Below are 14490 nucleotides of genomic sequence, written 5' to 3'. Positions count from 1 at the left end.
CAAAAAAAAAAAAAAAAAAAAAAGCAATCTGACGATTCTCAAGGACAACCATTTAAAATTATTGAGTCAGCTCAAAACAAACCAGAGATATGAACTTTGCCTAAAAACATGACATTTTAAAAAGTACTTTAAAAGACTTTGGGCTCATCTGGCTTTTATTCTGGTTTCTGGAGCTCTTCAAATGTATGCAAGTTGCACTTTCAAGCATTTCACTGTAACTGTTAAGAGCCTGAAATGCACTCTTTGATGTTAGACACATGAGACTTTTTCCAAGTGCTTATCCATATCCATATTCACACCTTAAAAGTCTTGCCCGAGTGAGAGACACAGCCCTGCTCTCTGGGAAGCCTGCTGGAAGTGTGGGAAGCACCTTCCCACCTGCTGAAACTTTGAGTCATATCTGTCATTAGATTGACATTAGAACTTGCCTTTTCCTGTTCTGTGGCATCTTCAGCCTGAGGATTTCCTTTTACTTTCTTCTCATTCCTGTAAATGAAAAAAAGTGAAGATTTTTACTCTTCCCACCTCTTTGAGGAGCTGCACCTTCAAGTGATGCCACCAGCCACGAGCCCTCATCAGCCCCTGGTTTAGGCATGGCTGCTGGAGGTGTGCTTCTTTCCCAGGCTCCATAGGCCTTTCTTTTCTGTTTGTTTTTTTGGTTCTTCCTGAGTTTTGTTTTACAGTTTTTCCAGGGCTACCCTCAAGTCCCTGCAGTTTAGACAAGGTCTGTCCTCTGTCCAACATACACTGTGATGGATAAACATGTACAAAACTCTGCCTCATCTCTAGGGTATCTACAAATCTTTCACCTTCCAGGCAGAAAGGGAGGTGAAGTCTGGCTCTAGGCCCATGCTTTTGTAATCTCAAGAGCTTTGTCTTCAAACCTGGCAGCACAGAGCTTAGCAGGATACTGCAGGGGGGCATAGGCCACGTCTTCTTCTCCAAAAATGCCTTTCTACACAGCCACCCTGTCACTATCCACACAGCCTTCACTTACAGCTTCTCCCCATTTGCCTTGCATTGTCCCTGGCACCAATGAGCCATACTTTTTCATTTGCTGACATCTATGGATTTAGTAACTGTGGCATTGCAGGTTTCCCATGAGTACAGACTGTGCTGGAAGACTGCAGCTCAGAGGGAGCTGAGTTATTCAGCTCAGAAACAAACCAAGCCCTTCATAAAAGGAGAATTCCCAGGCCACCTTTCACTCCTCAGCTATTTGTATTCTTTCCTTAAGAGAAGTCCAGTACTGCTCTTTGCCTGAGATCAAAAAGCTCCTCAATAGCTGGCTTCAGTTCCCCTGACGCTGGGCTCCAGCCACAGAGCTGCTCACAGAAGGGACAGTGAGGGAAAGGCTTCTCAGCCCTGGATTTTCCCCATCCCATCACTCCTCTGCATTCCCAACAGCTCTGCTGAGGATGAGAAGTTGCAGGTGCCTCACCAGCCTTTTTAATTCTGTTCCCCAACACCCTCTTTTGCATCCCTTCCCCTTCAGCTCACCTAGGACAAGACTGCTGACTGACAAAGACACACCATGGAAAATGGGTACCTTGTGAAGCTGCAGACTTTGCCAGGCCTGATGGCCTCAGACTTGTGCTCTTTCTTGAAGATTTCTTTCACAATACATTGGTTCAACAAGGGGTGACCTTATGGCAAACCATAAGGGCAATAGAGGTCATACATATTCACATCAGGAAAAATAAGTTTTATAGAAAAGTGCTTTTATTTGCATGGTCAGGATGGGAACATTAGCCTTCATCATACTATTCCTATGCCTGGTCCATTGATTTAAAAGTGAACATTCTCCCATAACCTTATTATTTCTCAGAGCTGGACTGATAAAAAGAAGCATGATAAAACCCACAGGTTGGTAATTTAGGAACACTGAAAATTAAACTACTTTAAGATGTCGTTTTGCTAAGTCAAACTGTAGGCCTTCCAACCTTGACAATGTCCCTTTAAGCATGATCAGCAGCATATTTATAGGCAATTACAGCACTGCTCAGAGCACTTTATAAAGCACAAGATCAAGGACTCAGGTGCTTAAGCATACAAGTAATACTATGTCATTCAATATACTGCTTAGATGTCTTACTATGCTGAAAAAAACCAGAATTATGGTTAAAAAATAGTAACTGCCTCTCTTTTGACCAGATCATGGTCACTGATGCTAGGGGAAAGCCAATCAACACTTTTTAATTGTAATCAATTAAAAGGTACCCTGGGCCAGGTGTTTCAAGGGGTATAAATTAAGTAGCACTATTAAGGCTAATTTGGCTTTACAGAAGTGATGTGGTTTGTGTCTTACTCTGGGGTCTTTTGCTGCTTTCTCCTTAGTGATGGTAAGGTAAGGAGCATCAGTGAGCAAATGTGTGGAAGTTAAGTTTAAGTGCTGGTTTTCTGAAACTACATGTTTTAAATATCTCCAGTTTATCTCAATAAACATGTTAGGTTGGCTGGCAACTGTTTAGCTTGAAGAATAAAAAGCATGTGGTAATGTTAGGGGGAGAAAATGTACTTGTGGCCGCCTTGTGTCATGTGTGATCATGAAAACAAGCATAAAATAAAATATTTTTGATGATTCCTCCCCAAAGCTGTATAAGGGAACTCTGTAACAGGTGTCAGAGTTTAGGGAACTCTGGAACTTTGTGAATGCTGTCAGGTGCTACAGAGCAGTCACTGTGCAAGTTATTGATCCACTGAATGCTCTGAGTTGCCCATGTGAAGGGGGGCAGGGGCAGGGGTGGCTGTGGCTCCTGCCCAGCTTGGGCTGGGGCTGCCCGTGGGCTCCAGCAGGGGGGCAGAGCCTGGCAGAGGACAGAGCAAGCTGCTGCCAGCACTGGTGGCAGGGAGCCAGAGCCAGGCTTCTCACTGGTAGCTTTCCAGTGTTTCAAAGAGATGGAGCTGCCAAAAAAGTTTGAAAAGAGTCTCCCAGGAGTCAAATACAAAAGGGCTATGGGAAGTTGTAAGTGGGAGGGAAGGTATGGGACCCTAGCTGGGAGGGTGTTTGTGTGTGGAGTGCAGGGAGGTGTAGCTGCAGCCAAGCAGGGCAAAAATAAAAAGTTAGAGCAGACACTATGTGCTTTCCTAATCCTGTCTGGAGACCCTCTGACTTCCAGAAAAGCACTCTCCAGTCTGAGGGGCTCTGCAGGCAATGGGGCACGTCACATTTTTCCACTCATCTGTAACATCCTGTGTTTTCTGCCCTAAATAAAAGCAGTGATGTTTGTGGCAACTCTATATAAAGCCTGTCTGCTTGCAACCTCTCAGAGCTGCTTTGTGCCTCCTGGAGACCGGGAGAGGAAGGTTTATGCCCTGGCAGGACAAGAAGTTCCCTGCACTGGCCCCATAATCCTTCCGGCATGTGAGGGGAGGGAAGGGGAATGTGTGTGGTGGGGCATATCTTAGCTGTTCTTGTTCTTGCCTAGCGAATCCAGCCTGGGTATGTCTGTGGGGCTCCTTGCTGAGAGCTCTCCCCTCCTTGGACAGTGTGTGGTGGCTTCTGGAGAGGTGGGTGGAAGCCTGCTTGAGCAGAGACAGCAAACTGCAGCCTCAGGCAGGAAAAAGTATGTTTCTTGCAGAGCAGGCAGTCAGCTTTGTGCTTCATGTCCCGTTTGTGATGCCGCAAATCAAGAAATTTTTTTTACCAATGTCACTCAGGAGTTGAGCAGCACTTGCAAACCCCTGGCTCATAACCCCTTGTGCTCTTGGTGTGGGCTCTGTGCAGCAGGACAGGGTCAGCGTGCCTGGAGTGGGTGACACTGCTCGCCTCTCTGGGCTTCCCCATTAGCAGCAGAAGCACCTAATCTTGATCACCCTGCTGTGGCACTTGCCCTGAGTGCCCTTCCTCAAGGGGAAAGAAGAGGGCTGCTCATTTTTTTTTTTTTTTTTTTTTTTTTTTTGGCCAACAGAGCCCCCTCACATAAAGCAAAAGCCTTAAGCTACAGAAGAATGGAAACCCTCATGGAAGAGAAAGCTCAGGGCACAGCCGTGTTGGCAAGGCTGTGGCCAGGGGCATTTTTGGGACTGTGCCCTCTCTGCTGCTGGTCTGGGTGCCCATGCACAGGAGCCCTCTGTATTTGCTATGGTCTGCTGACCCTAGCTGCTGGGGGTGTGGGGTGAGAGGGGATGAAATGGGAAGTAATCCTAGTGCTTTTCAAATACTGAAAGAAGTTAAATCCCAGCCTCCTTACTCTGCCTTGGTGAAGGTGGGTTAATGCATGGAGGTAATAGGAAGAAAGGGCGCACGTAAACAGAGCACCATGTTTTAGATCTTGTATTGCTGTCTTAAGAAAAGAGTATGACATACCCTTAATTTATTAAATGGTCTCAGCAATCCAAACTTCCTGTGTTTATCTGCATCAGCACAATTCATTTGGAAAAAAAAATAAAATCAAAGGTTAAGGCTGTTGGAGGGCAGAATGGGATCAGCTACATACCAGCCTGCTGTTGTAGCTTGCTCTGCAGCAGTGGGAACATGTTGCTTGTGGACCTGCACCTCTTCTGCTTCTGTAGCCATATGATGCACAACTTGGTAGAAATTAATTTAGACTGCCATACTTCATGTGACTGCAGGTAAGTGCATGGATGCTTTTGGTAGCATACTCCTCTGCAAAAAGCATTGCAGCCACTGCAGCTCTGTGACTGCCACAGAGTCGTTCTGGCCTCTGATATGGGCATAGTGATCAAAGAAACCCTGTACACAAACTCCTCAAAACGCATCAGAAATCTCAAGGAGGTCTCCACATCACAAGCACAGCCTGTCAACAACATCTGTAGCAGTGCAGGATGATGAAGCACACTGGGTATAGGCAGGGAAAATTAATGTCTGATATAAAGCATCTACCTCAGGTTGCATATTATCGAGTTAATCAAGGGACCTGGCTTTAAATGTGTGATCCATCCAGTTTTTGTATCAAATTTCAGTTTCTGTTTTCTGGGTGTAACTCCTAAGCCCTTCCCTAAGGAGCAATTACTGAAAAGCAGCTTGGCTTACCTAACTCTAGCCCTAGAAGCAGGGAATGATATCCCTGCCTCTGGCCATCTCCATCTTGTGCATTAGTCTCATTACTTCATTTTCATGTGTTTTTGCTTCCCGCTTCTCCTGGGTCCCTGCGGTGCTGTGCCGAGCTGGAAGAGATGCTGAGGGAGCTGGGTGGGTAGGGGGGAAGCTGATGAGAAAAGACCAGGAGTCAGCAGCTATTCCGGCAAAGGCTTTTCCTTGACAGTTTATGTTTTGGAAAATGTGAGTTTTGGGGAACTTGCATCTCTTTCTCCCAATACACTGCATTATGGAGGAAGAGAATGGAGGAGGACTTATTCCAGAGATGTTTTGCCTCAGCTACTGCCCAGGGAGCAGCTCTGGGGTGAAAAACATTAGCTCTGCTGCAGGTGGGTGACAGGAATGAGAGCAAATGGTGGGAAGCTCTTGGCTTCCCACCTTTTGCTCTCATCGTGAGCACTTAGTGGCTGCATTTGTTGAGCTTTGTGGGCCCCTGCAGCTGCACATCCCAACCCCCTGCCTCTCTGGGCTACCATTTGCTACAACCTGGGTTCTTTCTGTGGCTGGGAGTTTTCTGGGTTTTCTTTGGCAGAGCCCTTCTAGGCTCTGCTCCTGAGGAGGGCCAGACAGTTGCCCCACTGCTGTGATATGAGGCAGCCTGGGACTTCTCCCCTCAATTCCTATGTGACTTCCAAGGCTTGCTTGGAGCTGCTGATGTTGCTGGGAAGGCAGCATGTGTTCAACAGGTGTCTTCTCCTCTAGGCGCCGCCCTCTCTGCCCCAGTGTACCCATGGCAACATCCTGCCTTGCTGGATGGGATGGTGTCACCATCAGAGCCAGGATATCACCAGGCATCATGGTGCTGAGCCTGGCTCCTCCTAGCCAGTAGCACAACCCGCTGAGCCTCTTTTCCCCCATGGGCTGTTGCTGGTGTTTTCTCAAGCTGGAGAAAGCCTGTTCCCCATCACATGCTGAGCGAGGGACTCTGAGGTGGGTGGTCTGCAATGCTCCACCTCTTTGGAAAGCAACTAAATCCTTCCAGGGGTAGGGGGAGGAATAGAATCTAGCAGAAATAGTACTTAAACCACTACTCTAAACCCAAAGATTAGTAATCTCCCTCAAAATGCTCTTAGTACAGGGAGGGGAGATACCTGGATGCCTTCATTCAGCCCCACATTTCACAGTGTGACTTATTCCTCAGCTATTTACTGGAAGAACTCCATGCCTGACACTTTTTTTGCTAATACTGAATCATCTATGTCTGTTACAAAGGAAGAAATTGCTACTGCACTGCCTCAAGAATCAAAGTAAAGGGAACATCTGCTCTAAACTTCTTGCATCTGATTATTGCTTGCTATGTATTATTACTTACAGTAGTAATGTGACTAAATTAAAGCTTTCTTTTCTTGTGTGTGCTTTTATGCATTGCTTTGCAATGAAATGTGTGGCTTGCTTCAAATCAACCTACAGCTAAAACTATGTCTGCATAGAGCTGAGCCCACATGTACTTACATGCAATTAAGGGCACAATTGGAGCATTCTGAAAGCTTGCCTTTAAAAGGCCTTTTGTTCACTCCCCCATAGGGGCTGGGTGTTATAAGCACGTTAAAATGTAACATTAAGGGGGAAAAAAAACCCTCTGTGAGGAATTCTGTAGAGGCACAGCTATGTTTTCTGTAGCTTGGCAGCTGTCTGTATTCAAAGGCTGGGGAATGACTGGCGTTGTGAGGGTGACAATAATTTTGATAGGAATCCCCCGCATCACAAGAATGTTCCTAATGAAGGAGGAAAAGCCCACCAGAAACATTCCAGTGCTGTGAACCTTCAGGCAGCCAAAGCCAGCATCCGAGCTGCTCTGCACAAACAGCAGCAAATCCAGCTGCTTCTGCAGAAGGAAGAGTTAGTGGTTATTTTTCTTTTCCTGCCTTTTTGAAGTGCATGTGGTCTTACCAATGAGCTTAATTGATTGAAAAAGTATCTGAAAAATAAAGCTCTTGAACTTGCATGCCTAGAAACCTACCAGCATCACGTGCATAGCAAAGGCCACGTATCTCACAAAATACCACAACATTTCACAAAGGAGGTTTAAGAGCTCCAATTGAATAAAGCTTTCTCTGTGAAATATTGTTATGGATCTACAAAGCAGTTAAACCCTCCTTGGGAAAAAAAAAGTGTACATCTCTCACAGTGCAGTGGCAGCAGTGTAACTACCAGTGCGGCCTCATTAATAAGGGTTTTAGTCTTTATCAGCAGAAGGAAAAAAATAAATCCTCTTCACAGGAAAGAAATTTGAGTTAGTAAGTTCTGAGCATTTGCTTTTAAGTTCTCTGTGTGTGTGTGTGTATATATATATATATATATAAATCTGCGTAACAGTGCTCTGGCCTTCTTTAAGGGATGGATTCTTTTACTTAAATCCAGTAATGAAAATAACAGGGCCTAAACTAACTTGATAAGGCTGTTTTCTATCAATAATTTTGCCACTGACATAGTGCAGGATTGATTTTTGTGGTTTGTGTTATAGCAGCTTTTAATTATCAGACAATTTTGGTACCACATGAGGTAGGAAAAATGGGCAGTTGCAAACTGCAGTGTTTTTCCATACATATTATAGTGATGGATTTTTTCTCTTTAAAGAAAGAAATATAATATTCCTCTGTTTTCAGTGGGGTTTTTTAAAACCTTTTACTCATTGAGCATTTTTTGGCTTCTTGAGAAGATAGTTGCATTGCTCTGCTAAACAGCTTCCCTTCATACCCACAAATGTTTTCAGCTCTTTAATACTATTGTGCAGAATTGCACGGTATTTGCATGTCTCCCATATTGCTATAATTAAGTTTGGGGAATGGAGATGGATAGTGTGTTGAGTGTGTGATTGGTTTCTCCACAGCCCTCACTCAGGGCTGTTTTCTATAATTTGATCAATAGAAGGCAGTTGTACAAACAGCAATTTTTAATTTCCAATTTGAGTTTCAAGTTTCTCATGAAAATTTAATTTTTTTTTTTACTATAGAAAGCAATTTCATTTGCTTTGCCTGAGACATTTCATGATAATTGTTTCCCTCTCCCTCCTGTGAAACCACGGCACTGACCATGGCCCTCCTGGGCTGCCTGGTCCATGCAGACACGTGCACCTGCCATCCTGAAGGCTTGGGGAAGCTACTCTTCCCTCATAAACATTCCAAAATAGACCTTGAAGGGCAGATGCTCTCACTGGCATGCAGAAATGTCTACAAACCTGGCTGAGAGTAGGGTGAAACAAGCTGTGTGCTGTCCCACCTTGGAGCTGGCCTTATAAACCAAGGATACGAGATGCCCTCAAAGCTGTGGCCTGCAAGAAGGTCAGTGAAAGGACCTTTCCCAGTGCCCATGGATGCGTTTAGTGGCCACCTCACCCAGCTGTGCGCAGCCCTGGTGGTGGTCGGGCACCTGCCAAGCCCAGCCCTGCAGCACCTGCCAGCCTGCTCCTGGCAAAAACAGATGCTCACTGTGCCCAGTGTGCACTGAGCTGCCAAAGTCTCCACACATCTGCTTCCTTCCTGCCACAACAGATGGTTGCTACAGCCGAGAAAAGCAGCTGGTAATTGGCATCAGCTGGGCTTGGTGGTTGGGAGGAGGAGGATGAAGCAGCAGCAGGGCACGGGGTTGAACACAGTGATATTTTTTACAAGGGAGATGCCTGTGCTGGTTCTTTGCACTAGCTTTGCTCCAGGCAAGGACAGGAATGATGGATGTGCTGCAAATACAGGGAGACCAGGAAAGAGCTGTGACTGTTCACTTCTAATGCTCAGCAAAGGGCCTCTCTCTTGCTATTCCTCAGTGGATGTGGAGGAACTTTATGGTGGGCAGGGAAGGCCACCACAAGCCCTCTTCCTGGGGGTTGCTGTCTCCCCCGGGTCAGCCAGCTGAAACCCAAAGTGCTGCCGTGCAGTCCAAAGTGCTGCTGTTTCTGCTTTTAGCTGAGCAAACTGCAGTCACACAGAAAATGTGTGCTGGAGCAGAGGGTGAAACCCAGTCACTTGCTCTAACAACTGCTGATGCCATTCTGGTGCCAGACCTCCTCCTTGCCTCAGTCTCAATGAGAGTGAAATGGGGAAGCAGGGCTGTGTGACTGCTCTGGTTTCAGTTCAGCACGGACAGAACAGGCTGTAGCTGCACAGAGCCACAATTGCTGCTAAATATTGCCCATTTTAGCCTTCAGATTGGCCTTAATAAAGTCAAAGGGACTATCCATAGAAAAAGAAGAGCAGGAGCTGGTTCCTGCGCTTACCTTAAACTTATGTTGTTGCTTTAGAGTTGGTTGTAGTGTGACTGCTCTGGTTTCAGTTCAGCACGGACAGAACAGGCTGTAGCTGCACAGAGCCACAATTGCTGCTAAATATTGCCCATTTTAGCCTTCAGATTGGCCTTAATAAAGTCAAAGGGACTATCCATAGAAAAAGAAGAGCAGGAGCTGGTTCCTGCGCTTACCTTAAACTTATGTTATTGCTTTAAAGTTGGTTGTGTGGGGGTTTTCTCCAGTACAGATTTTCTTCTACCCCAAGCAGTGCTTTAGAAGCACCGTATTTGCATGTAACCATATTTCCATGTTGTAGCTGTGGGGTCTTTTCAGTTGTCTTCTTCATGTTCCTCTGGTTTGTGCAATTTTAATGTTGTAGCTGTGGGGTCTTTTCAGTTGTCTTCATGTTCCTCTGGTTTGTGCAATTTTTATCTGTTTTACTCATTAGATCCTAACCTGCAGTTTTCTATTTAAATTACTTTCTACAGAAAATGTCAGGGAGCTGGGGAGCTCTGTCTCTTACATGATGTTGTGATTTGATAAAAAAGTAGTGTGCACCTTTCTTTAAGCACTGGCTGAGGTTAAAATCTGTGATTCTTACCTATTTCTTTAAGAGCTTACACAAAACTGCTACTATCAGACAATAATAAGAATCATGAAATTTCTATGAAAGGAATTTCTTTTTTATTATGAACTTTACACCTCTTCACTTATTTCAGTAAATGCCCAATAAAAGTGCAATAAATCCAATACTGTAAGTGCACATATAGAGGGTTTGCACTCCGGGCTTTGCAGCTGTCTGGCTTTCCTGCTGCATGCAGTACCCAGCCTTCTGTGGTGCCAAGGGCTGCTTTTGGGACCTTCCCAACACAGGCTTGGAAAAACCCACTTTGCCTGCAGCACGTGCTGCCCACTTGATGCCATGCTTGAGAGAGGGAGGAAAATAACCAGCAGTGGCTGATGCCCAAAGGCAGATGGGAAGGGAGTGGGGCCAGGTCTGCACCCCTGGGAGGGAGAGGGGAGGAAGGGAGTGAGGGCTGTGCTCCCTTTCCAACAGGAAGGGGCTGAGAGCTTTGGTGTGTGGTACTCTGGTTAGTACCACAGGTAAATGTAGAATTTGTGAAAGAAATTCAATTGGAGGGGAAAGGCAACCAAACTTTGTGTCAGCAGCTGCTTGTACTGAAACAGGCAATAGCCTTGAAACTTGAATTTAACAGGGAAAAATTAAACTGTATGTTTATGCTTTACTCATTTTCCCCTATAAAACCCAATACAAATAGTAAAAATGGGAAAAAACCCAAACAAACAAACAAGCCAACAGATAAATGAAGGTTGAAGCAAGCTGAAAATAACTCTTCTGTAAGACTGACTGTAACCTTGCATTTGTGATACCCCTCTCAGTGAAGGGAAGGATGTGAGGGAGGTAGGGAGATGGTAGGAACCACCTCAGCAGCCCCTGTTTCTGCAAGAGCCAATTTGTGTCAGTACCTTCCCAACTGGCACAATTGCTTCTGCCAAAATTTCCTGAGTACAGAGACAGTTTTCCCTCCAGTCCCAGCTGGAAGAATAGACTCTCCTGAACAAGATTAATAGGTCAAACCCCAATTTTTAAATCTCATACAGGTACCCAAATATGACCACTTGCAGGCTTTGCTTGCTGAGCTGAGAGTGTGAGGCAGGGTGGGATGTGCTGGAGAGATAATCCTGTTTGGATGTGGACATCCTGTGTCTATCTAATGAGAGCTCAGCCTACGGGACAAGCCCTGCCATAATATTTCCCCTAATAACCAGAGACTGAGTCCCAGGTTGTATTCTGAGATTTTTGTCTCTGGCTTTTCTTCCAGAAAAATGAAACCTACCTGTTAAGGTCAAAAGGCAGAGTCCTCTTCTCTTACCCATCCTGTTTTGTGTTCTCCACTGCCTCACTCACCCTGATTTATAGCTATGTACTGGAAAGCAAAATCAGCCTTCCTTGCTGGTTACATTATTTTTTTAATTTTTTTTTTTAGCTCAGTCCTATGTTTGTTTGAATTTTGATCATATTCTCCTTGAGCCCAATGGTGACCTACTGCTGCTGACTGAGTGAATAATTACAGCAGCATTTTGGATGCCAGAGAAGCAGCAGTGTGTTCTGCTGGAAAGGTGGTTGGTGCATAAACCCTGTATGCTGGGCTTTGTCCCCCCATCTAATGGTCTGTTTGGGCTCCAGGTGGAAAGTTCTCCTGTGGACAACTTCATAGTGCTGAAAGAGAAATATACAGCTGTTGTTTCAAGGGATGGATCCAAGCTGACTTGCAGCTGGACAAAGATGTCTCAACAAATTATGCCTTGATGAATGGTCTCCCTCCCAGGCTACCAAGAGGCAGTGGAAATAAACTGTTCTCCCAGCAAGTGCTTCCTTAGATCTGGTCACCTGGTCCCAGCCTGTCTCCTCCTCTTCTCTCTGTGGTATTTAGCTCAGCACAGTGGCACATGCTCAGAAATGCCTCTGGGAAGGGACAGAGCCCTCTACAAGCAGGAGAAATGGAGCTGAGCTCCTCAGAAATTAAGGTTTGCAGGCAACATGAGCATAGGAAGAAGTGCTCAATATCATAGGGCTGATGGAGTGAGAGGAGGAAAGTGAAAAAAGCTAATGAGAAAAGGAGTAAATATTCTAGAAGACCTGTAGTGTATGGGAAGCAAAAGGTAGCAGGGGAGGAAGGTCAAGGCAGGGAAGATTGGTGGTGGGGAAGGACAAGTAAAAGAAGGAGTGAAATGCAAATTAACTAAAGAGCAGAGAAAAATACATTCCCTGTAGTAGGTGGACATGGGTCACTGAGGAGGAGGAAAAACTCCTATGCTTTCATTGCTGTAATAGGAGGATGTGGCTGCTAGATCTGCTCAAACAGTAGTTGGGAGCTGCCCACATGCTTCTCCAGCAGGTCCTGATCCTGAGTATGAACTGTTAGACACCACAGTGCTGAAAAGACACTAAGTGCTTACAGTTGTGATACAAGACAAATACACACTTATTCCTGCGTAGTAAAGAGAATACTGCTTAAATATTTGATTGTGTTTCAGTTTACGGTAGTTTACTGGTGTTAAAGCATCCAAAACAGGCTCACAAAAAAAAGAAAAAAATCCACATTTTCAAGCTATAAATTATTCTGGTTGATTTTCTTTTTTCCCATTCTAGACAAAAGTAATCATTTGACAACCGGCTCCCTCAAACAATGCAGCTCCTGATAGTCTCATTAGAAACTGACATATTCTCTCACATGTTGAACAAAACTACTGAGAACGTAGTAATTGATCATTCATAGATGCAGACTGGTAGCTAATAGCATCCTCACTTACCTTGTAAACACTGAGCAGAGTTAAAATAAATTCAGGATGTATGCATGCGGAAAAGTCAATTGCAGCTGCATCAGAGATGAACCAAAAATGGAAGCATTCAGAAGTGCTAGTGGAAAATCCAAATAATGACCCTTGGTAGATGTCAGCCTGAGAGGATAACACATGCTCTGTAAATACATGTAATTCTGTCCGAGTAGGTGTACCATACAACTGGGTGCTGAAGCAAAGCACCCAGTAAGAAAGCTTCTCCCAGTGTGGCCTCAGGACCTGTGTGACGTTTCCTTTTCTAGACACGTCAGCACTTCAGTCTCCATTGTATAACTGGTAAAGTAAACCAATGCAACTACTGGATAGGAAAGACAGATGAAGGTGGATGTGCCCCTGTTTATCTACTGGGGCTGTCAAGGCTTCCAGGGCCCACTTCAACAAGGAAATATTTTTAAAGTCCACATTTTAAAAGTATTAAAAAAACCCCAAACAGGTAAAAAAAGTCTGTTTACACCTTGTGAATACCTTAGGGTGTGCTGGATGCTTCAAGTCACTGACATTTTGGAAACTAGCCCTTTGAATTTGTCATGCTTGACCTGTGGTTGCCGCTTTGCATGGGGCAGCAGCATGTACATGGTGCTGGTGTGTTACATGTGCACAGCCCCAGGTGGCCAGGCAAAACAGGAGAGCTATTACAAGCACTGCAGTGCATGGAAATGGCAATTTTATGGATAATACTATGTGGTGATTTATTAAAAGCTGTGATTCTCCAGCAGCTTTTATTGTATCATCATAAACCAACACTCCAGTATAGTGCATTAAACCGGGTAGTTCTGTTGGCTCTTCACCAGGGCTGACAAAACTATATGTAAGATTGCATAAGCTGATAAGCTGAAAGTGCTGTCAGTCTAAGTGTATCATTAAGAGAGGAGAAAAAGCCACATGATCAGCACAGTGTGGGTGTTCTCAGGGCAAGGGAAGCCACTACAGAAGGGTGAATCCTGCTGTTCGCTACATCAGTCAGGGACGGTGGCTTGCAGGCCTGGGATGACTCTACTTCAGCACCAGTGACAATAATGGCAGAAATTGTCTCTCTGGGTTTAACCATTAGGGCAGGTAATTGGAGCTCATTGGTTCCTGCCCCTGCTCCCCTGCTAACTTGCTGCAGGACATTTGGGTTGCAGCTTGACCTCTTTATGCTCTAATTTTCCCTTCAATAGCATGTGAATATTAGCTGTTTTGTTGAGGTGCTGTGATGCTCTGTTAAATGAGGGAGCATGTGGGTATGGGGTATGCAGCATTATTAGGATGTATACAACTCTACGTTTTGGGAAACATTTACATTCCACCTCTTAAATATCTTTTGCAAATGGAACTTGCAAAAAAGCAGGGCAAGCACCGCTAACACAGCTTTGCCACACACTGTCAAGTGCTTATAAACTCTATTTATAGCTACAGTTAAAGATTCAGATATGCAAGCACTCCATTAAAAGACCACATTAATGAGCCCTTAGAGAAAATATCTCACAAAGCCTTTTGAGCTTGTAACTGCTCAGTTGTTCAGGGCTTCTTGCTTGTTAACATTCATAAAATATAAATACTGTCTAGTAAACACCAGCAGTTTGTGGATCACAATGACTTACCTCCCCAGCAGTGCTGCGAGGTGCAAGGGGAGAGGCAGCGGCGGGGGCGCTTGGGGGGGGGGGGCGCCGCGTTTTTTTTTGGGCCCCCGGGGGGGGGCCGTGCCCCGCCGCAGCCTGCCGGGCTGCACATGTCGCTCACCCGCCGCCTTATCTGGGGCCCGTCTTTGCTCTGCAGAGCTGAGTGGCAGATTGACTCGCAGGTCAGTATCTGTGAGTATAATTTCAGAGGGAACAATCAAACC

General features: G+C 45.2%; 1 long non-coding RNA gene across 2 annotated transcripts; it reads right to left on the bottom strand.

Annotated features, from left to right (window-relative positions):
- Window positions 1–168: 168 nt before the first annotated feature.
- LOC108449633 lies at window positions 169–14306 on the bottom strand. Of its 2 annotated transcripts, none has more exons than XR_001865871.1 (2): window positions 14249–14306; window positions 169–486 (listed from the first exon to the last, which is right to left on the bottom strand). It is a non-coding gene; the product is annotated as an uncharacterized LOC108449633 (long non-coding RNA). The 2 variants fall into 2 exon arrangements; XR_001865873.1 differs by lacking the exon at window positions 14249–14306 and adding an exon at window positions 12618–14226.
- Window positions 14307–14490: the final 184 nt, after the last annotated feature.

The sequence above is a fragment of the Corvus brachyrhynchos genome, unplaced genomic scaffold (genome assembly GCF_000691975.1).
Source record: "Corvus brachyrhynchos isolate BGI_N302 unplaced genomic scaffold, ASM69197v1 scaffold70, whole genome shotgun sequence".
Classification (NCBI taxonomy): domain Eukaryota; kingdom Metazoa; phylum Chordata; class Aves; order Passeriformes; family Corvidae; genus Corvus; species Corvus brachyrhynchos.
The sequence above is the reverse complement of the archived record's forward strand: the minus strand, read 5'-3'. Positions and strand labels throughout refer to the sequence as shown.